Source organism: Canis lupus, chromosome 25 (genome assembly GCF_048164855.1).
Source record: "Canis lupus baileyi chromosome 25, mCanLup2.hap1, whole genome shotgun sequence".
In the NCBI taxonomy this organism is placed as follows: domain Eukaryota; kingdom Metazoa; phylum Chordata; class Mammalia; order Carnivora; family Canidae; genus Canis; species Canis lupus.
Genome location: NC_132862.1, coordinates 20,286,398 through 20,311,095, shown reverse-complemented (window position 1 = coordinate 20,311,095; position 24,698 = coordinate 20,286,398). Strand labels below are relative to the sequence as shown.

Below are 24,698 nucleotides of genomic sequence, written 5' to 3'. Positions count from 1 at the left end.
AACAGAAATCTCACAGAGGAAGACATAGACATGGCCAACATGCATATGAGAAAATGCTCTGCATCACTTGCCATCAGGGAAATATAAATCAAAACCACAATGAGATACCACCTCACACCAGTGACAATGGGGAAAATTAACAAGGCAGGAAACCACAAATGTTGGAGAGGATGTGGAGAAAAGGGAACCCTCTTACACTGTTGGTGGGAATGTGAACTGGTGTAGCCACTCTGGAAAACTGTGTGGAGGTTCCTCAAAGAGTTAAAAATAGAGCTGCCCTACGACCCAGCAATTGCACTGTTGGGGATTTACCCCAAAGATACAGATGCAATGAAACGCCAGGACACCTGCACCCTGATGTTTATAGCAGCAATGGCCACGATAGCCAAACTGTGGAAGGAGCCTTGGTGTCCATCGAAAGATGAATGGATAAAGAAGATGTGGTTTATGTATACAATGGAATATTACTCAGCCATTAGAAATGACAAATACCCACCATTTGCTTCAACATGGATGGAACTGGAGGGTATTATGCTGAGTGAAGTAAGTCAGTCGGAGAAGGACAAACATTATATGTTCTCATTCAGTTGGAGAATATAAATAATAGTGAAAGGGAATAGAAGGGAAGGGAGAAGAAATGGGTAGGAAATATCAGAAAGGGAGAACATGAAGACTGCTAACTCTGGGAAATGAACTAGGGGTGGTGGAAGGGGAGGAGGGCGGGGGGTGGGGGTCACTGGGTGGCAGGCACTGAGGGGGGCACTTGAAGGGATGAGCACTGGGTGTTATTCTGTATGTTGGCAAATTGAACACCAATAAAAAATAAATTATTAAAAAAAAGAAAAGCAGAATGGGAATAGGTGAGCCCAGGGTGGGGTCCAGGGGGAGATGTGATTTGGATGTCTCTCTATATCTCTGGCCATTATTATCAGCTACTACCATCACAGAGTTCCACCGGAGGGCCAGAGCTTCCTGTCCTTGCTCCCCCTCCCACCCATAAATGCTTTTCACATTTCTGTCCAGCCTCTTCTTAGCACAGATAAAGCTTTCTCTCCACTTCCCTAAAGCTAAATAAAATTAAGCTACAGTAGGTTCCCCACCTCTGGCTCAGTTCTCCCACAGCATCTTTGAATAGAGCTGTTGTGTGTTTGTACAATGGTCTCCATTCAATTATGAGCCACTTGTGCATGCTTCCTTTAGAAGACGGTTGGTTACCCAGAATGCACTTAAGGTGGTCTACCAGCATTGGAACTGGTTAATGAAAACTATAGGAAATGATCAGGCAAGTCTTTTCTAGATCTTTTAAAGTTAAAAAGAACTATTTTTAGAACAACACAAGATGATTATGGAAAATGAGAAGATAGAAGACAAGAAAAGGAAATATTTTTTAGAGACTACCAAAAGAAAAGCTTCAGGGTAAGAAATCAGAACGGTGGGATGCCTGGGTGGCTCAGCGGCTGAGCGCCCACCTTCGGCCCAGGGTGAGATCCTGGGGTCCGGGGATCGGGTCCCGCATCGGGCTCCCTGTGTGAGGCCTGCTTCTCCCTCTGCCTGTGTCTCTGCCTCTCTCTGTGTCTCTCATGAGTAAATAAATCAAATCTTTAAAAAAAAAAAAAAATCAGAACAGTGGTTGTCAGGGGCTGGGGGTAGAGAAAATATCTGCTGCAAAGGGACGAGAAGGAGCTCTTTGGGTGATAGAAATAATCTCTTATAGCACCGTCCAAAAAAATATAGTTTGAGCTACAAATGCAAGTCAGTAACTTAATTTTCTAATAGGTAAACCAAAAAAGGAAAAAGAAACAGGTAAAATTAATTTTCCTGCATTAATATTTAACCCAGTATATGTAGAATATTATAATTTCAACATATATTAATAAGATCCTTTGCTTATTTTTTTTTGATCCTTTGCTTATTAAAAACAATCAAGTCTTTGAAGTCCACTGTGTATTTTATATTTACAGTACCTCTGATTTTTGGATGAGCCACATTTCACATTTCAAGGGCCCAGGAGTCACGTGTGGCAACTCTAATGGGCAGAACAGTTCAACACTTTTGGTGGTGATACACAACTGTGTATACATTTATCAAAAATTATCAAATTGTGTACCTAAAAAGGGTGACTTTTAGTATATATACATTATAACTCAATTAAAAAAAAACATTTTTGTATTGGCCAGAATGAGCCAGTACAGATTCCTTTCATGAGCACGTATTAAAATTTTTCTCTTAAAATGAATCTCAGAAATAGAATTTGGTAATTAAAAAAAAAAAAGTGAAGAGCATACATTAGAAACCACCCAAGGCAAGTACTTCTCATAGATTTCCGATGTGTGTGTGTATGTGCCAATTTTTCCATTACAAAGTTTAGAAAAAGTGAAAATTTAATTAGACAGTGCTGCAATCTTTAAAAACAGATTTGCATGTGTTTGACAAAGATGAGCACAAATTGTTTTGAGAAAGACTGGATGCTAATTCTAGGAAAGAGCTTGTTGTTTTCCCGTCTGTTTCATAGCTCCTTCTCTTGCAGTGGTATTCAAAACTGCTTGTCCTTTCTGCTTCTGTTATATAATGTGCTTTGTAGTGACTATTTTGACTGGGGATCTGTCTGCAGGCATTTTTAGTGTGTGTGTGGGGGGGTGGTTGGAGTGGAGCTCATGTACCCACTTGACAGGAGGAAGTTGGGGGGCAGTGGGTTGTGGGGGAGCAAGTTTAACTTTCATAACTAAAGCCAGGAAATATTTTTGGCTGTGCGACAATGTGTCAGGAGTTATAAATAATTTCATTTGCTGTTTGGCAGCTATATTGGTGTTTTCTTTTTGCACCTAAAATTCCGTTTCATTTTTGTTGAAGCTAATGTAAACATCCACCATTTACAATTAAAGAAGTCTAAGAGAAATAGGTGGAAAGGATACCTTCCAAATGGGTGTGTGTAAAGCTGAAAAGATCTGGGCTGAAAAGAAAAAAGATAAAACTCATTGGGTTTGCAAAGCAAATTCTGTTAAGTATAGGCTGGGAAAGACATACTGATAGGAAATTATCCTGTAGTATATAGAGAGCACAAAGTACAGTGATGTTGCTTTAGAACTTTACAATCTGCAGAATACATTTAAGAAGTAGAGCACAGATCAGGAACCAAATAAGCCCTTCTCATTTTGTTTTGTCTTTGTTCAGGCTTAGGTCAGTGTCCTTTGCTCCATAAGCATTAATTTAAATCTATTATTATCAAGATAGCAGTTCATCTACAGCAGGACTGATCAAACCTCAGCATGCCTTGAAAATGCAGAGCCCTGTCCCCAGAAATTTCTAGTTTAAAAGACTACACATGGGGCTTAGTATCTGCACTCTTACTGTGTACTTGTGTAGACTCCACCTTGAGACACACTGATTAGACTTTTATTAGGTTTTCTCTGTATATTAGATGCTGTTGAATTCAAATAAAAGGCAGATCCCTATTGGGAACGTGCTACAGCTTGCAACGCGAGGCAGTACTCTAAGTGGTGCAGCTGGTATGAAGTGAAGAACTCAGAGCAGGAAGGCAATGCCACCCATTAACTCAGTGATATGGGCCAGATTCAGATTACAGGAGATGAAACTGGGTGTCCAGACATCTTGAAGGAGATAGTGTGGCTATCAAATGAGGAATGAAGTCACCTGGGAAAGGAGCTTTACTTAGAGACTGCAATTTTGGAGTTCCAAGGAAATTTTAACAAGAAAAAAAGATTACAGACATTAGGAAGCAACCATGAAGGAAATGTAATTGATAGTTGTCTGTCGTTCCTAAACTTGGGTGTGCATTAGAATCACCCAGAGGGCTTGTTAAAGCACTGAGTGCAGAGTCCCACCCTCAGAATTTCTGAATCAGAAGGTCTGGGGTAGGGCCTGAGAATTTTAATTTCTAACAGGTTCCCCTGCTCATGCTGCTTCCTCTGGGGACCATGCTCTGAAACTCACTGCTCTTAAATGAATTTGGTAACTTAATCTACCAAAAATTTATAGATGAGGATTAGAACACATTGTGGGAGCAAGATGGAGGACAAGATGCTGTCAGAGTGTTCTGTGACCTAGAACTTCTACTAGGTGGGGTCTCTTCTGAGATTTATTTACTTTCAGAGCAACTGGTCCAACCAGAAATACTCTAAAGTTGGGGAGAGGATTGTGATCATAGTGAATAATATGAGAACTATAGTCCTGTTATGTGTATCTAAAACTCTGATTAAAATTATATTTTTTAGATTTTATTAAAAAAGGATGGTGTATCATACTTTAGCACCAGTGTTTACTAGAAGGCATAGTAATCCATGGTTTTATGGAAGTCTGGATCTCAACACTGAACTCATGAGCTTAATCCCTCAAACTTGCTCCTACTCCAGTGTTCTTTACTAATGACATCATTGTCTGCCTAGTTTTTCATGGCCTGGGCTGGGACTCATCCTGGACATCATTCCTTCTCTTTCTCACTTTCAGCTCTGCATCCAGTCATTCACAAAGTCCTGGTGATTCCATCTCCTAGCATGTCTTGTCTATTCCATTGCCATCACTTTCTCTGTCAACCTGTACCTTCCACATCTTCTCTCGGTCCCTTCTGATGCGTTGTCTACATGGAAGTCAGAGAGAACTTTCTAAAACACAAACCACATCTGATCACCCCTGTGCTTAAGACCCTTCACTGACATCTCTCTGCATTTGGGATAATCTTTAATTTCTCAAAATGGCCCCTGTCAACATCTCCAGCCTTATTTTGAGCCATGCCCTCTTTGTTCTTTAAACTCTAGTCCTACGGACTATTTCACTTTCTGAATTAAACATGTTTAAAAGCATTGCCCTTTGCTGAGGTGATCATGGACCTATATCCCAAGGGTATCCATGGAGAAGAAGGTGAATGTAGTCCTAGTGCTGAGAGAGGTTTTGTACAATTAGAAAATGGTGGCCCTGCAGGCAAGATACAGCCTCTGGGCCAGAACAGACTGGCTGAAATCAATCGCCAACGGTAGGGCACTCCGTGTAGGATACAACCTGCATAGCCAGAATGACCCTGACTCAAGATGTCAGTTGGTTTGCCTCCAAATTAAAATAGGTCTGTTTGTCCTATTTAGAAGCAGAGTACTAGACAACTTCTAGAAGTCCCTTAAAGCCTAGTGGTTTAGTAATGATTGTAAATATGAAAAGGCTTTTATCATGAAGCTACAGAAATTGCGCTTTGCCTGATAACATATATGTGTCTTCCCAAGCCAACATGTCTACATCCGTGCTGCTTGTTCATAGCTGTGTCTCATAGTTGAAGATCAGGAGTTATTTACAATCTAGAATGCCTTATCTGGGAAGCCTAGGTGGCTCAGTGGTTGAGCATCTGCCTTTGGCCCAGGCTGTGATCCTAGAGTCCCGGGATCAAATGCCACATCAGGCTCCCCGCATGGAGTCTGCTTCTCCCTCTCCCTGTATCTCTGCCTCTCTCTCTGTGTCTCTCATGAATAAATAAATAAAAAAAATAAAAAAAATAGAATGCTTTATCTGCTAGCTGGAGAAGCACAACATTCTTTCATATGACATGTTTGCTCTTGTGAAAATGACTTGAAGTATTTGGGACCTGGCAGGAGAAGAAATGGGAGGGGACCTAATTCTTGCTAGGCGTGAGTCATCTTATAAATATCTAAATTGAACATTTTATTAACCAGTTTCATTGTCGGTACAAAACTATTCATCAATCCTAGATTGCTTTGATGTACATGTTATATATCCACATGTCCTCTGCCAGGATTCTAGCATAAATCTCTCTCTGAACAAACACTGGATAAATATCATTATGAAAAATTTGCCTTTGATTTGAGGGCAGTTTTGTTTCTTCTTTTTAAACTCTGCTGAATATTTATTTTTTTGTCTTTTTTTTCTTCCAGAATTATGGAAATGCCTAAGTATTATTGGTATTGGGAGGGCAGTAAAGTATGAAAAACAACCACATATATTCAGTACCTTGTCATTTCAAACATTGATGGGCTCTTTTTGAGAGAGGTCATTCCCAGGTCTCTCAGTAGGAATAGTATTTGAATCTAGGAGCAAATAATTGCTCTGTAAATGTTTGTTATGATATTGAAATTGCAAATATGCTGTATCCAATCGAATTAGCTTATCACATTCATTCCTGGGTCATAAAGGCAGTGGTTGACTGTTGTCACTGAAAAGAATATAATGTGGCCAGTACATTGTTGCCTAGAAAACTCATTCTTCAAGGTAGAGCTGCAGCGGGATTTTTCAGGCCATTTGCACTCTAAACTCCGCCTCATAGGTTGCCCTGTGCCTTTGTGACCCTGGGTCATCTCATCCCTGGCAGTTGGGTCAGTCTGCTGCTGCCACAGCCTAGTGGCTCTCTCTGGGCCTCAGCCTTTGTAATAGCTTGGTAGGGCTGCCAAACGAGGTACCACAAACTAGGTGGCCTAAACAACAGAAATCTATTCTCTCACAGTTCTGGAGGCCAAAAATTCAAAATCAAAGTGTTGGCAAAGTTGGAGCCTCCTGAGGGCTGTGCAGGAAGGAACCAATCCAAGCTTCTCTCCTGGCTGGTAGACAGCCATCTTCTTATGTTTTCCTATCCTCTTATGTCCCTGTGTGTCTGTGTGTTCAAATTTCCAATTTTTATGGGGGTACTAGTCGTATTGGAATAGGACTTGCCTTAATGATCCCATTTCAACTTTACCTTATCTCCAAATGAGGTCACATCCTGTGGTCTTGGGGGTTAGAACCTCAACATAAGAATTAGGGGGAGACACATTTCAACTCATCATGCTGCTTATAGTTGAGCCTCCATATAAATTAGCCTCAGAAATCTAGCTATATGTATTATGGCATCTTCTATAAATCACCAAAAGAAATCTATAAATCAGCTGAATTTGAACTCCTCTTTTTCCAGTCCAGCAGAGTGCCTTACTGTGGGTGGTGCTGGTTTTGCAGTTCACATTGCACTTCCTGTCGTTCATTTCATGAGACTTTAGATCAAAGTGGTGGGTAAAGGAAAACCAGCATGACAGCAGCATCATTAGCAAGAGGCCTTCAGCCACTCCCTTCCTACCAGAGCCGTGATCTATAGAATGTCCAACCCATTCCAAGTTCTGAGGATATAAGGTAGAACATGTTGATGTGTAGTGTGTTTTTGCTTGACACCTGTTTTAATTACATCATTTTTGCAGACCCTTTGTTTTCCACATAAGCTGGTTTGGCTGAGTGGTTTTGATCCTCACAGGTCTCCAATGCTTTAGACTGTTTATTCTGAGAGCTTGCAGCTGAATGTTCTGAAAATCGTTGTGATACAATCCAGTGTTTTCTTCAGAGATGGAGATTTTTGAGCTGAAAGATGTCTTCCTTTTCCCCTCTGGGCCTTTCCCAGTTTCTGGAAGATGGAGGCATTTGCCAGGCCTGTCTCTATAGATTGTCAACCCCTGTCATGCTTGTTTACTCCATCTATATTCCCCATTCCCAAGTGTGTCTTGTTAGTGTGACTGTTAGGTATCTACTTGGACTTTTGGGTGTCAAGTCATAAACCATAATTCATTTCTCCTGGCCTAAGAGACCGGGACGGATGGGAGTTTGTTTCCCCTTCCTACTAAATGAGGTAGATTTTGTCTCTCTGCAAGTCTATTCTAAAATATCAGCAATCTGTTAGTAAAATTACATATCTTGCAGAAAACAGAATTTAGGAGTGGTTGGATACTGCATGGTGTCTTCAATACTCATACTTCTGTAAGCCTGTAGCACTGTAGAAGCCACCAAGGTCAAAGGTCCTTTTGACTCTTTGTGAAAGCTCTGGTAATCTTTACTATTTAGATGAAGTAGAAAATTATTTTCTTAAAGATTGATTGATTTATTGATTTTAGAGAACGTGTGTGTGAACAATCACCTGGTGGTGGTGGTGGAAGGGTGTTGGGGCAGCAAAGGGAGAGAGAGAATCTCCAGCAGAATCCCTGCTGAGCGTGAAGCCTGAACCAGGAACACATGGCTCCAGCTCTGTCTCATTACCCTGAGATCATGACCTGAGCCGAAATCAAGAGTCGGATGCTTAACCGACTGTGCCACCCAGGTGCCCCAAAGGTCAAAGTAGAAAAGTATAACATTTTTTTCTAAATACTGATACATCTATTTCCCTGAGATAAAAGGTCAGTTTTCTTTTCCTTCTTTACACAGCCAACGCTCCCTCTCTCCTTCCTGTGCTCCCCCTGTAGTGAATAACTTCTAAACTGGGAATTTCTCACAGGTGAAGGTTCTTGGTCAGCTTAGGGATTGCTCCTCTGCTTTTGCCAAATCTCTTTAGGAAAGGCATCTCTTGGGGAATTCTCATGTAGAATTGAAAAAACGTATGCATCTTTCCTCCACCTGACCTCTTGGTGTTAACAAAAGATCTAATGAATGAAAGTCATTTTCTCTGCCATCCTCATAAGGGATGGGTTGCTTGTCTGAAATAGGCTTTTCTGACGCTTGCTACCCCACCCCCATGCCATGGACCACATGTTTAAACCAAGAAGCAATATGAACCATCACAGCTAGCCTTAACACATTGATTTCTATTCTCGAAGTTTGTCTCTGACTGGTTTCTTTTTCTTCATGGAGCTTGAGCTGATGTCATACCCAGGCAAAGGAAGGCCTGGGACCTTGTCTCTCCAGAGGCAACCATGTAGCTCGAAAGGCAGTCCTAGATTTGGATCAGTCCAGTGCCAACAACCAGAACCTCTTCATGGCTACAATTGGATGCTTCCTGAGTGTGGTGCCTGGCTTCCCATTGGAGGAAATTCCAGAGGACAATAGAAACTCCCCAAGAAGCTCCAGTTTGAGCTCCAGCTCAAACTTTCCAGCATTCACCTGGTAACCTAATGTTTTGGCATTTGACCTCTTCAAAGAAGACAAGCCTAGGGGATACCATGTGAATTCCAGTTTCTCAATTGACTAAAGTATTTTCTCCAGGGAAGAGGATGTTTTAAAATATTTTACCTAGAGATCTGTAGTATCAGGTAGTAGTCCTTTGCCCTTGACATCGGCCCTATGGGCTAGTTTTCCGCTTTGGCTTATGGACTGTCCCTGAGTAGTTTTATCTCCCTCTGACCTCTTCTCTTTTTAGGGAACAGGGCAATGAAACAAACCCTCAGTTGCTTCCGTTGGGTAAATTACTACCCCTTCTTCTTTGCAAGCTTTGTTATAGCTGTTACTCAGACCTTACTTACTCCATAGATCTGAAACATTTCAAGTGGCCACTGAGGTTTCATTTCTCTTTCTATTCCCTGCAGAGATTTGTTTCTGGCATCTAATCTGTTTCCCTCTTGTCACTGTAGGAAGACTTCCTAACCTCTTTTAGCTTTTTTGCCTATACACTGGAGCTTCTAGGAAGTTAAAAACTGAGGAAGCTCCTGAACGGTGACACTCATCAGAGTCCTTGGCCACTAATGCTCCAGTGGTCACATTTGAGCAAGCATATAATAAAAGTTATTTTCTGCTTTCAGTTTTCCTTTTTTCCCCCTATTTTCCTCCTTCCTCTCTCCTTTTCATTCTTCCTTTCCTTTATATACTCTTATCTCCATTGTTTCCAAGTATAATGTGTAGGGTAGGAGATTTTTCATGGAGTGGACCTGTCATGAGAAAATATTAATGGAACCCACGAAGGGTGCTCATCTCTTTATAAAGATCAAGTCAGTAGAAGGGGCATACACAGGAGGTTCTCAGCTGATACCTGGCAGGGGCAGAAATCATAGTTACACATGCACTATTTATTGAATCCTTGAGATGGACTAGGCCCATACACAAGGCACTTCTCAACATCTTTGCAAATCATTTTCTAAACTGTAGAGACAGAGCTGCTGCTTTACACTGAAAAGATTGCAGGCATGTGTCCTGACCAGTGTAGTAGAAATTAAGGGAGGACATGGGACTTCTGTCACCTTTGACAGAAATAGGATTCTTTTATTTCATGAAATATGGTATTATTAGACCACCAGGGCTGGGTTTTTTCCTCCTTAGTTTAGTTGCAATGCACCCATATTCTATGGGATTTCTCTTATACTCTGATAAAGGTGGTTTTCCCCATCTTTGTTTTCAGAACCATTTGTTTTTCAACCTTTTTTTCCTTTTATTGAGGTATAATTGACCACAACATTATATTAGCTTCAGATGTACAACATAATAATTCAATATTTGTATATCTTGTGTGAAGTGATCATCTCTTAGCAACTTTCCAGTATGCAATACAGTATTATTAACTATAGTCACCATCCTGTTCATGAAAATGTAATGGACATTACATTTTCATGACTTACTTATTTCGTAACTGGAAATCTGTACCTTGACCCATTTCACATGCCCCTCAATCCCTTGCCTCTGGCAACCACCAATCTGTTCTCTGTATCTTTGAGCTTGGTTTCATTTTATTTTTTGGCTTTTGGTTTTTTGGGAGGGGTATTTCCACATATATGTGAGGTCATATGATATTTGTTTTACTCTGACTTATTTCACCTAGCATAATTTCCTCAAGGTGTATATACATCATGCTTGCTTTATACATGCATCTGTTAATAGACACTCAGGTAGTTACCCTGTCTTGGCTATTGCAAATAATGCTGCAGTGAACATGGGGGCACATGTGTCTTTTTGACTTAATGTTTTCAGTTTCATTGGATAAATACAGAAGTGGGATTGCTGGATGATATGGTAGTTCTATATTTCATTTTTTGACGAGCCTCCATTCTGTTTTCCATAGTGGCAGCACTAATTTACATTCACACCAAAGGTGTATAAGGGTTCCTTTTTCTCCACATTCTCACCAGAATTTGTTATTTCTTGTCTTTTTGACTCTAGCCATTCTGACAGGTGTAGGGAGGTCTCTCATTGTAGTTGTTTTGATTTGCATTTCCCTGATGATCAGGAATGTTGGGTTTCTTTTCAGGCACCTGTTGGCCATCTGTATGTCTTCTCTGGAAAAATTTCTGCCCATTTTTAAAATCATGTTTTATTTGTGTATGTTTTTTTGTTTTTTTTTTTTTTGCTATTCAGCTGTATGACTATATATTTTAGATATTAACCTCTTATCAGATATATGACTTGTGAATATCTTCTCCTATTCCGTAGATTACTTTTTCATTTTGTTGATGATTTCCTTTGCTGTGTGGAAGCTTTTTGGTCTGATGTAGTCCCACTGGTTTAATTTTGCTTGCCTGTGGGATTTTTTTTTTTGAAATTATGAGATGAGTAGATGGCAGGCATCCTGGAGTGGGGAGAGGGTGAAGCAGTATGTGGGGACCATTCATTTCAAGGATGTAATTGTGAAGAGTCAGAGCTAGGTCTGTAACTTATGAAGGGTAAAGGGAAGGATCTGGGCATTTTTTGCTTGTTGGTTTTGTCTGGGATTTTTAAGTCCGGAAGATATTTGACATTTTATTAGTTGAGCAGGAGGGAATAGGTGAATGGAAGACACTGAAGATAGAAAAGAAGGAGGGAGTAGTTGTTTAAAAAGCTGGGATGAGATCAATAAAGGTGGCAAGTTTTCTCCCCTTCCTTTCCCTTTCACTTCCCCTTCCCCTTCCCCTTCCCTTTTTTTTTTTTTTTTTTAAGATTTTATGTATTGACTTGAGAGAGAGCCAGAGAGTGCACAAGCAGGGGAAGGGGAAGAGAAAGAGGTAGAAACAGGCTCCTCACTGAGCAGGGAGGCCAACGGTGCTGGATCCCAGGACCCTGAAATCATGACCAGAGCCAGAGGCAGATGCCTAAGTGACTGAGCCACCCAAGTGCCCCAAGGTGGCAAGTTCTCTTATGACAAAAGGCAGGAACAAGCAAGTAAGTACACACTCAGATAGAGGAAAGCTCCCTGGGATTCTCTGTATGTTAGGGTATGAAGTAATCTAACTGAGATTAAGCATGGGCAGGAATAAGTATAGATTAGGGGAGAATTTTGTAGGGATTCTTAGAGCTAGCCGCCATGAAGAATGCGATAGGGAGGGAACTGATGATGGGTACAAGGATTGCTGAATTAACAATAAGTGCCCAGTCAAGAATAGATACCAGGCATTGGAAGCAGAACCAGCCTGACTTTATCTAGCAGTACTTACTATGGCTGAATCACAACAAAGCCAGGAGTTTCATAAGAAAAAAGACATTCTGATACTATATTACTTTCTAGTAGAAGGTAGGACTTGAAGCATCCTGAGATTAGAATGATTTAAAGACATTCAGTATACATGGAATAAATAGCAAAAATGTAAAAACTGAGTATATTGTTTTTTTTGCCTTGTGTTTAATCTCGAGCAAGCACCATGTTGCCCAGTCATATAGAATGTCAACTTTGGGCTTGCCACTTAAAAATAAGACAGATGCTGTACCTGGCTAGGGAAAAAGGCTATGTCTCTGGCAAGTGGGCTCACTTAACCAGGTCTGTGAGATGGACTTTATTGGATAGCAAATGCAGAAATTGAGGGTGTTCATGTGAATGAAAATTTCTCAGTGCCTGGAACAGTTCCTGGCACATGGCGGGAATGTGATAAATATTCTTCGATTAAACATATATATGTGTGAATGAATATATGCATTTATCCATGTGATTTTTGAAACAGTAGCTCTACCAGATAGAGTAAAATATGAAAAATCCTGATTACATTGGTCATTTGGTAGCCCTGCCCTAGCCATTCAACGTATAGTTATTTCTCTCTTGATAGGTATGAGTTGCCAGAACTTTTATTAAAGTGAAAACAAAATCTAGATTGATGATCTAGGACACAAAAGAACTAAACAAGTTAATTAAGGTACCATTCTTTCCTTTTTTTTTTTTTTTTTTTTTTTGGTACCATTCTTTCCTATTGCAGTACGCTTTATAGCATTTTTGGTGGTGACTCATGAGTAATACTGTGTTGTTGGATATAAATGGTTATTCATTTATTTATCAAATCTTTACATGAGCAGGTGTGTCCTGAGCTAAACTTGGTAGAAATTATTGAGTGGCACCTTAGTTCTTAAAAAGTGCAGTCAAGTAGAGGTAACATTCCATGGACCTAGTTAAGTGAGCCTACCTGCCAAGTACAGCATCTAGTAGAGATAACCAGTGGTTTCCTATGGTAGCTGGTAATAGAGATATTTTTTCTTTAAAAAAAAGATGCTGTGGGAGTGTTTGATGTCATGATCATGAATTTTGCTTGGATAATCTGCCATGACATATAACTTTCATGTACAAGATCTGGGTGTTTCATCAGGCTTTAGTGTAAAGGACAATGAGCGAGAACTCTCCATGGGTGATCATTTTGTAGTTGTTGCTTTCTTCCTTTGGTGGATAGTGGAAATAGTTGTCATCCTTGGGGTTGGGAATGGCAGGATAGACACCTCTAAATGGCCACTCCATCCTTCTACGGAGTAGGCCACAGCCCTTGAGTCCTTTTTCCCAAACACTGTATCAAATTGTAGTAGCTTTTCCATCAAAACATATGCAAGGTGATAAAAGTGTTGATATCTTGTTGGAGGTGTATTACATAGGTGTGTGCATTCATCAGAACTCATCAAATTGTATAGTTAAGACCTATGCATTTTATTCTGTGGAAATTCCCCATCCCCTCCCCGCAATACAGACTACTGCAGCTTTCCCTCTTGGCCTTTGTACTAGTTGTTTGTTTCTACATGGGAGCTCTCCCTATATATCCATGTGACTTTCCTCTCACCTCTTACCAAGCTATGATCAGTATCACTTTATCATTGGGGTCTTCCCTGATTATCATATTAAAATTGTGACTCCCTGCCATTCCCTTCCCTCACAAAGAGCCATCACAATGGATAATTCAGAGCAAGGGCTCTGGCCAGGCTCAATTTTTTTTTTTTTTTAAATTTTTATTTATTTATGATAGTCACAGAGAGAGAGAGAGGCACAGAGACATAGGCAGAGGGAGAAGCAGGCTCCATGCACCGGGAGCCTGATGTGGGATTCGATCCCGGGTCTCCAGGATCGCGCCCTGGGCCAAAGGCAGGCGCCAAACCGCTGCGCCACCCAGGGATCCCTAAATTTGTTTTTTTTTTTTTTTATTTTTATTTTATGATAGTCACACACAGAGAGAGAGAGAGAGGCTGAGACACAGGCAGAGGGAGAAGGCCAGGCTCAGTTTTATCACTTATGAAATAGGGATAAATATTGTGTCAATGGGGTTATTGAGAGGATGCAATAAATTAATAGATGAAGAGCACTTAAAACAGTGCCTGGTGCGTGTGGTAAGTTAAAGTCAACTTAATTCTTCTTCCTATTTAAACTATTTGAAGGGCCCCTGGGTGGCTCAGTTGGTTAAGCATCTGCCTTCAGCTCAGGTCATGATCCTGGGGTCCTGGGATTGAGTCCTGTATTGGGCTCCCTGTTCAGCCATAAGTCTGTTTCTCCCTCTCCCTCAGCCCCTCTGCCTGCTTGTGTTCTCTCTCTCTCTCTCAAATAAATAAGTAAAATCTTAAAAAAACAAAACAAAACAAAAACAAACCTATTACTCTTAAGTTTATTAATAAATTTTTACTCTTTTTTTCTTTTTCCTTACTACTATATCCTCATCACTTATAATTGTACCTATAATTATATAGGTACTTAAATAGTGTTCAGTCAGCAAGTGAATGAGCAAATAGGAGAGGGTTCTGTGGACTTTCAGGAGGCTATGGGATTGGTTGGGGCAGGGGTTGGCAAACTTTTTCTGCAAAGGGCCAGATAGTAAATACTTCAGGCTTTGTGGGTTACAACTACTTAGATCTGTTGCTGAATGTGAAAGCAGCACAGATGATACATAAATGAATGAGTGTGATTCTAATGAAACTTGATTTACAGAAACAGGTAGGGAGCCAGAGTTGGCTTACAGGCTGTAGTTTCCCAGCTCTTGGGTTGGGAAATAATTTTTGGTCTTGCTTTCCTGATTCCATTTACCCTTCCCCTAAGACATCTCCCACTGCAACAGTTAGTGCTGGTCATTAGATCTGAAATGATCTAATGAAATAGAAGTAGTTTGCAAAGCATTGTATTACCTATTAATACTTGGCTCAGTATTCATTTATTGTACAAAATATCCATATGTCTTAAGATTTTTTTTTAAAGATTTTATTTATTTATTCATAGACACAGAGAGAGAGGCAGAGACACAGGCAGAGGGAGAAGCAGGCTCCATGCAGGGAGCCCGATGTGGGACTTGGTTCCGAGTCTCCAGGATCACACTCCAGGCTGCAGGTGGCACCAAACCGCTGCGCCACCGGGGCTGCCTATCTTTTTAAGATTTTATTTTTTTTTTCTTTTTAAGATTTTAATAGCGAATAACAATGTTAATATATTTTGTACTTTCAACTGTGTCATTTCAGGACTCTGGTTGTGATTTTTTTCTCCAACAGCTGAGGATATCTGTACTGCTAATAATGGCCAGAAACATATATGCTATTAATGAAAAAGTTGACATTCTACTTAGTAAACAGCCAACAGTGTAACTCTTAATTGAAATAGAAACCAACAGAAATGATCCACTAGACAGTTTAGTTTTTAAAATTATTATGGAGTCTTATTTCTTTACAAAACTGTTCCCTAGCCCACAATTTTTGCCACTCTTTCCAATCAGTGTGGTATGCTGGCAGGCGTCTACCATTTTTAAATACAGTATATTTTTAGCCATGTTGTATGAGTGACAAACTATGAAATTTTAGCATGAACTGTGTACGCCTTTATTGCTATAATTAAAACAGTGAATCAGAAATTATATGTGTTTGCTGCTATGGTGCATCATAATCAGAAATATAAGTTCAAGTATATGACTGCCATTGATATTACTGTTCTATAACCACAGTGTTTTTTGTTTTACTTCTGAATTTAACCTTATGTCAACATCAGGGCTAACAGCTTTCCACTTGCCATTTAATTATGTTCATCATGTGACATGTGTGCAGAGAGAACCCGAACCGTACTCCCCAGTTGTTAGGGTTCTCTTGCTCCTTGTGTTGTCTGTGCTCTGTGTCCGTGATCCACGGCTGTAGTTTCCAATCAAATTACTGTGTTCACACTCCCAGGATACCTGCTCATTGTGTTCTCCAGAGCAGTGCTTCTCCATCCAACCTTCTCTGGTAAAGGACCAGGTTTTTTCCCTGTATTTCCAATTCATCATGAATTGATTTTTTCTGCATGATTCAATTTTAAAAAATTGGATGGGCCAGCAAAATTATCACATAATGAAATAATCATAATGAGGCCAAGTTGCTATAAAATTTTCTAAATAATTTCAGTACTTAACTCCTAGTTGACCAGTAACAGTGAACCAGCTCACAGACCACATTTTAAATCACATTTATTTATATATATATTTTTTATTTTTAAATATTTATTCATGAGAGACACAGAGAGAAAGAGAGAGGCAGACACACAGGCAGAGAGAGAGAAGCAGGCTCCATGCAGGGAGCCCGATGTGGGACTCAATCCCAGGTCTCCAGAATCAGGCCCTGGTTCGAAGGCAGGTGCTAAACCACTGAGCCACCCAGGCTGCCCAATCACACTACTTTAGAGCAGTCTTTCTCAAAGGGTTTTGAACCAGTGTAAGATACACTTTCTTACATCAAGATACTATACATGTGCATGCCTGCCCCCTGCCAGCCCCCCTCCCCACCACACTGAAACCACAGGAATGTCAGAATGTCAGCTACCTAAAGGTTGAGGTATTTTTCTTTTTTTGCTTGTCTTTTTTACTGTTCTGTCTCCAGTGCCTGGCACATGGTTGGCCTTCAATCAGTATTTATTGCATGCAGATGTGTATAAATACAACTGAATCAAAAGTTTCACAGAACAATCCTTAACCTTTTCTTCTTATGAGACACTCTGATGTTTTCTATTTTGTTCAAATAAATGTTGATTGCAATCTGCTAAATTTATTTCATCACAGGGGTCAGGACCTACAGTTTATAAAACACTCCTTTGGAGGGTACTTGTATTAGACAATGTGTCCTTCCCTCCCTCTTAGAGCTTTGAGTAGCTATTACCCACCCCACACTCTGTAGGTGAGAGTCTGAGTCTGTCATATCCCAGAACTGCTCACTCAAAGCTAAAAGCTAGGTTGGTAGACCTGGAAGGGACCTAGGAGACAGATGAGTCCCCTAAGTTTGGGACCTAAGTTTGCAAACTCTTATAAATAACACCATCACAAAGGATTTGGTTTATCTGCATTTTGAGGAGTGTGAAAATTCATTTTGTAAGATTATAGGTGATAGCAACAATCAGTTTTATCCAAATTTATCTTAAAAGTCAGGGTGAGGAGACAGGTTCTTGACATATGCAGCTCAGAAGGTCACATTATTCTCTGAAACACATAGGAGAAAATGTTTACATATTCTATATTTAAACAATATATATAAGAATCTAGGAGCTAGAATTGTTCTGACAGAAGTGTGCCTGTTCGAGGAGCCACTAAAACACAGCTCCATGTTGCAAACATGCTGTCTACCACATGAGACACTGAGAATGCAGGCATCAGAAGTAGTCTCTGTTCTCCTGGAGCTCACAGCTTAGTCAAGGAGACGTATTACAAAATTAGGGCTCATGGACTCATGCCCAGGATGCTCTGAGAGGAGCACCAAGGCCTTGGCAGCAAAAATGCCTGAGCTGAGTCTTGAAAGTAAGTGTCCTGGGTAGGAGGAAGGGAAACTGGGTGATGTGTCAAGGAAGGCATGTGATGGAATGAGCATGGGTGTTAATATGCAACTTTTAAATCACTGAACTCTGCCTCTGAAACTAATGATATATACTATATGTTAATTAATTGAATTAAAATAAAATTATTTAAAAAAAGAAAAGAAAGTAAATGTCCCAGCGAGGGTGGTCCCAGCAGGGAAGCAGCAGCTTTCATGACCACACAGAGATAAGAGAGCAGGTGTATGTTCAGGTATGTTGTGCAGCATGACAGGAGCAAGTATGGGTGCCTTGGAGGTAGTATGTAATTTGGGTTAGAAGCTCATGAGAAGAGTCAAAGTTGGTAATCCTAGTCAGGGCTGACTGGCTATTTGAGTTATGGGCTCCAATCTTCTTGAGTGACAGAGGACAAATTCATAACTTCGTCTTGTAGTCATAATAGCTAATAATAGTAGATAAGGAGAAATAGGGCATTCTTTCACTTTCTCACAAGATCTTCAGATTTACTGATACTTAATATAATCAGTTTTTCAAATAGCAGCATTCCTTTATTGAAGAAGTGAAGGATCTTGGCTTATCCTATGCATGTTTTTATCAATTCCCTTGCAGTCATCATTCCTTAATATTAATAGCATTGAGCTGAGAAACTCATTTCCATTTATCTTGTCCTGTTTTTCCTTGCTGTTTCATTTCTCTGAATACTTACCAACTTTGCCCCATCACCTTTTGTGGCTCTTCATTTTAGTGAGCAAGAGAATTAATTTTCACTAAGGTACAGTCATTAATACTTCCTCTTTCATGCTCTGTTTTACAAATTCTCTGTGAGAGGCCATTCCATTTTCTGAGAGTGTGTTTTTGTTTATGCAGGTGCTTAAAATAAGTATTTTCTTATTTGCTTTGTAAATATTTGGTGAGCCCTTGGTGTGCTTGAGGTCAGGATAGAAAAATAAAATATTTAAGACAATGTATCATGTTCAAGGGTGCTTGAAAATCCTATTGTCGGGCAGCCCCGGTGGCTCGGCGGTTTAGTGCTGCCTTTGGTCTAGGGCGTGATCCTGGAGACTCAGGATCGAGTCCCACGTCGGGCTCCCTGCGTGGAGCCTGCTTCTCCCTCTGCCTGTGTCTTTGCCTCTCAGACTCTCTGTCTCTCATGAATAAATAATTAAAATCTTAAAAAAAAAAAAAAAAGAAAATCCTATTGTCTAAATATATGGATGAAAAACATATTATTATGGAAAATCTCAAATACATAAAAGTATACAAAGAATATTATAATGTTACCCCATGTACTTATCACCCACCTTCAACAATTATCAAATCATGGTTACTCTTGTTTCATCTATATCTTTACCCTTATTCCCTTCCCCTTTATTATTTTAAAGAAAATTCAAGATGTATCATTTTACCAGGTAATGTTTTGCTAATAATCTCTAAAATATTAAGAACTCTTACAAAATAACTCTTAAAATTTAAAAATTAAAATAATTCTCTAATATCATCAAATAGTGTTAAAACTGGGCAGCCCCGGTGGCGCAGTGGTTTAGGGCCGCCTGCAGCCCGGGGTTTGATCCTGGGGACCCTGGATCAAGTCCCACTTCTGGGCTCCCTGCATGGAGCCTGCTTTTCCCTCTGCCTGTGCCTCTGCCCCCCCCCCCCCAGGTCTCTCTGAATAAATAAATAAAATCTTTAAAAAAATAGTGTTAAAACTTTCAATTATATCATCAATATTATACTTTACAGTTTGACAAATTTTAGTATGTATTTTGTAACAGTAGATATCACGCCTGCTGCCAACATCCCCAGTCTCTTGTTTTCAACAGTTCTCGTGACTTTGACCTCCAGTTCTTACCATGTTGCCTTTTCAAGTGATTCTGAATTAATTTTCTATGGATGCTAGAGCAGATTGGAGGTGAAAAGGATTTGAACTAATATAGTAGAGAGGAGAGAAAGTATGTGATGACAGCTACATAACAGAGAACCAGAAACTAAGGAGGATTGCATAAGAATCATAAAATGTTGCAGACATAAGGACTTAGTAGTTGAAGTTTAAAGGGAAGAGAGTTTTTGGGTTGAAACCTGAATTGCTTATTCAGAGCTGTTATTTTTGGATCAAAAGAAGCAGTGACTGGGGAGAGGCATTCTACCCTTGTTTACCTTGGTAGCCAGTTCCAACCTCATCTTGGGTGGAGCTTGTTCTAAAAGGAAAGATGGCCTCTTATGCTCTAGCACAGTGATTGAGTGTGCACCATGATTACCTGGACAGCTTGTAAAAACTCAGCTTGCTGGGCCCTGCCCCTAGAGTTTCTCATTCAGTAGATTTTGGGTGGGGCTCAAGGATTTGCATGTTAACTAGCTCCCAGGTGATGGTGCTGCTGGTCCAGGAACCATACCAAGAGAACCACTAATTAATTGTCCTAACTTCTCTCTTCTGGTCTTTCCATTTTTAAAAACATGTTATCTTTGCTAAGACTGTATTGCTGCATATATTGGGAATCATTGTATAATTGATTGATGTCCCTAGTGAGCATCTTGCAGGGAAAATTGATGAGAAATCTGTGGGTAATGTATGTGAAAATACATTGTTTTCATAATGGCCACATAATAATATGGCACTCTACCAGCCTAGTGGAATATTTTTAAACATTCTCTCGGTAAAGAGATTTCTTCTTCTAACTGCCTTCATCTCAGTGAGTTGTATCTGCCTGTGGGCAAGAAATTAGAAGTTCTCTTTCAAACCTAAACATTTTTAGCTAAGGAAAGCTGAGAAAGCTAGGACAATTGTCATTTTTTTTTACCCAAGTTTAGAACAAACTTAATAATTTTCTTAGTCTTTTTTCTTTTTTTAATTCACAGAGAGACTGGGCAGCTAGCCCGCCCTAAAGCATCAGTCAGTTAGCAACCCAGCAAAAAGTGTGATTTTTGGCCAACTCTTCAGCCACCACGCCCATTGCTAGAACTTTCCTTAATATTTTATCCCATTCAAATCTGCTCTAAATGGGTCCTGACCAAGCTGGAAATATACACAAAACATGCTTCTATTGGGTCGTCTTTTTTTGTCCTCTACTATAATACATAATACATGAATGTCATCCCCAGGAGATTGCTTTTCTAAGACTTCTCTCAACTTATTGTTATTGAGTCATTGAAATAGGAAACCACTAGACTGAGGACTCCTGCAAACAGAACTGATCTCTGTTTAAATTACCCAACAAATAGGGCTTTAAGTTTGAGCTATGACCTTAAACCCAAAACCCACTCCTTTGTTGTGGTAGTTGTATTTTCTGGTACTTTTTCCCCTTCAGTCATTCAAAGAAGTATATTATTGGCTATTTAGAATTCAGAAATGAATTTGCTATTGTATGAGAATTATTGGATGTTGAAGGTTTAATTTAAACCCAGAACCCACTCTTTTGTTGTGGTAGTTGTATTTTCTGGTACTTTTTCCCCTTCAGTCATTCAAAGAAGTATATTATTGGCTATTTAGAATTCAGAAATGAATTTGCTATTGTATGAGAATTATTGGATGTTGAAGGTTTAATTTTCTAAATGGTTTTGTGCCCACTTGTGCCCAGCAGGTTTCTGGGTAAGTGAAGACTTGGAGCAAAGGGAGTTGGATATTCTGAGTCTTTTATTTTGGACCTCAAGTATCTAATTGGATTATTCATTATCCTTGTTTTATGACCTCATTATAAGTCTATGCATTTCCTACTTAAATTAATCCATTTATTTAGCTCATTTGAAGACTACAATTTCACTTTTAGCTAATAACAATCTTTATTCCTAGTTTTTAAAATTTGAGATGAAATTTACATACAGTGAAATGCACACTTCTTAAGTGTACGGTTTGACGAGTTTTGACACATGTATAAAGTTGTGTAACCAACTATTTAGTCCGTTTATTGAACAGGAATTGCCTCAGGATCATTTGCCACTTCCTGCAAGTAACTATTTTACTATTTTCTATCATTATAGATTGCCTGTTCTGGATTCATATAGAAGGAATCAGTATAGTTGTTTATGTCTGGTTTCTTTTGCTTAGCATAATGTTGCATGTGTCAGTAGTACAGTCTTCTTTATTGTGGAGTAATGTTCCACTATATTTGGAATAATATTGTATTAAGTATGTAAGGATATCCAGGGAAATCTTCCTCTCAGAAATTTTTTTGGAGATATAGGAAATTCTTTTTAGAGCATAGGATTTTTCTGAAGCCTTTCCATTTAGCCTTTCTATTTTTAAAAATACTTTGACCCAGCCATGAAAGTTGACATAGTTTTATCAACACAGATGCTCATTACATTAGACTGCCTCTAAAATAAACTCAAGCCACCGGCAAGTCAGAATTTTAATAAATCTGGAAATTGTATTTTAATATTAGTACTTTACCACTTCAATTTGCTGTTCTTATTTTCTGCATAGTCCTTTGAAGTCCATTTGGAATATATTGTCCTTGCATATATGGACTATCCTGATGAATATAACACGTGGACTTGAAAAGAATATATATTCTGTATTTGGATGTTTTCTTATATAAATCAAATTGGGTCAGGATGGTTGATGATATTGTTCAAATCTTCTGTTATTAAGGGATTTTTTTCCTACCTTGTACCTACCTTTGCCATTCCAAAAGAGGATTGAAAATGATAGATGGGACAAAACAAAAAGGACAGGACCATATGCTTAAATTTAACCATATCAAAAATTACATCAAATATAGTGACTTAATTAATGTAATTCTCTTTTAATTGTGTTGGGTTTTGCCTTATATATTTGAAAGCTCTGTTATTAGTTGCCAAAATGTTTACATTTTTTATGACTTCCTGATTAACTGACTCATCATAAAATATCTTTCTTTCTAGTAATACTTCTCAATTGAAAACCATTTTTCTTACAAATATAGCCACTCTTGCTTTCTTAGGCTTTCTATATTATATGGTATTTCATTTTGCATCCTTTTTCTTTATGTTTAAAGCATATCTCTATTAACAGGGTATAGTTAGGTCTGTTTTTTTTTTTTTTTTTTTTTTAAGCTAGTCTGACAATCTCTGGCTTTTAATGGTGTTTATTCTGTTTGTTTTTAATGTAATTATTTGTATGATTGAATTTAAATGTACCATCTTGCCATTTGATTTCTGTTTCTACCACCTGTCCATTGCTCCATTATTGCCCTCTTTTGGATTGAGGATTTTATTAGTATTCCATTTCATTAACCTAACTGATTTTTTACTGATCTTTTTGTCATTTTGGTGGATTACATTGTATATTCTTAACTTACCAGAGTCTACCGTGAATTAGTATTAAAAAACATTTTTGTGCATAAGGTAAGAAACTTACCGCCTCTCCTCTTTAAGCCAATAAAATTTTGATATTTCATGATCCTTGCTACTCTCCATACAATAGGTTAGGGAGTGCCCACGGGTAAAAAGATGTATAAACATGAATCAGACTACCCTATTGAATTTGCAAACCCTTCCAAACTTTTGACCCTCTCTTCCTGCTTCATTTTTCTTCCTTAGCACCTACCACTTTTGTGATTTTAAATACAATTTTATTGACTGTTTTGCTGTCTGTCTTCCCCTTTCTGTTACATGCAGGCTGCTACGTGATAAGTACAGAGATTGAGATAAACATTTATAAACACTTATTGCAATTTAATATTCTAATTTATTAAATGAAGAATTGGAAATTAAAAAACAACTGGTTCTTCACCACTTTGAAAACCATGGTCTAGGTTCTCATGCTTCTATGTCATAGCATTTGAAAGGCTAACAGAGAAGAAATACATAACTACCTATCACACATGAAAAAGTGTTTCTGCTGTACACAAATACAATTGCTAACAAAGATGAATATTTATTTTTCTAATTTAATGAGGTGAGAATTTTTCTAATATGAGCATTATTTTGTTTTATTAGCCATCTTTATAGCTGAGCCTGGTTTGTATCTCTTTGTGTTATTTATATATTTATCATCATATCTAGAGCTCTTTGAAGTGCTACTTTTGAAATGAAAGGGAATGCAAGCCACTTAATTATATGAAATTCAGGGACTGCATGGCCTTTGGCTTAAGCCCTTATGTTCTCAGTTGTCACTGAGTTTTGAGTTTTCATCTTGAAATGTGACTATTAAATTTTCTCTGCACACCTCTCTGGACTGTGCAAGTAAATACTTGAGAACTACCTAAGTTCATAACCTTTTTTATTAACTCCCTAATTTCTCAGTGACTGTAAACACTTGCCTTGAGTATTTTTGTTCTGTAGTTTTCCCACTAAAATGGTTGTGATGTTTTACAACTTCTGAAGTTAAGTTCTGGGAAATCTTAGACAAAATCTCTAAAAACTACAAAATCAAAGTATTATATGGCATTTCATTAGAATGAATTTAGAGTAGAGAACTGATGCAAGAAGCTGTTTATCAGAACTGTAAATATATTTATAAAAGTAAAGTGGTGAGACCTGGCTGCTTGGAAACAGTGGGCAAAGTTTTCTTTTAAACAGCATACCCTTAATTTCCCAGATATTTGCTACACCACAGTATCTGCAAAGTATCTAGGGCCTTATTCTCCTTTTTGGGAAGAATTTACAGGGGTGCTTAGTCTGGTACTTGAAGCGCCTTAATTAATAGTCTTGACTTTTTTTTGTTCATAATTAAATATGAAGAATAATTTCAATACATTTTTTGATAAGTAAAAGAATGAGTAGATTATGTCATAATTTCAGCATAAACCTATTTTTCAGATAAGATCAGATAAACAAATTTAATGTGTATTATAGTAGAAGTCAAACAGACACAGGTTAAAACCTGATATTTGCTATTTATTTGCTGGGTTTCCATGTAAAAACCAACAAACATCTTTGACATCATCTATGTAATGAAGACAAATTTATTCACTTTATTGGGTTGTTGTCATGATTAGGGATTATGAATATTTATGTAAATGTATGGAGACCACTGTAGGCACTTGTACATGGTAGCTGTTGTTATATTATGAAATACCACTGGTTGTGTGTGTATGTGTTTAGTGTATATGCTAGTAAACTCTTTTCTTAGACAAGTCTTATGGTAAATTTTTTATACAGA

At 38.7% G+C, this 24,698-nt stretch overlaps 1 protein-coding gene across 50 annotated transcripts in view; it reads left to right on the top strand.

Annotated features, from left to right (window-relative positions):
* Window positions 1-24,698, top strand: part of PPFIBP1 (PPFIA binding protein 1) — a 167,242-nt gene that overhangs the window by 83,924 nt on the left and 58,620 nt on the right. The gene's annotated exons all lie outside the window — the stretch shown is intronic.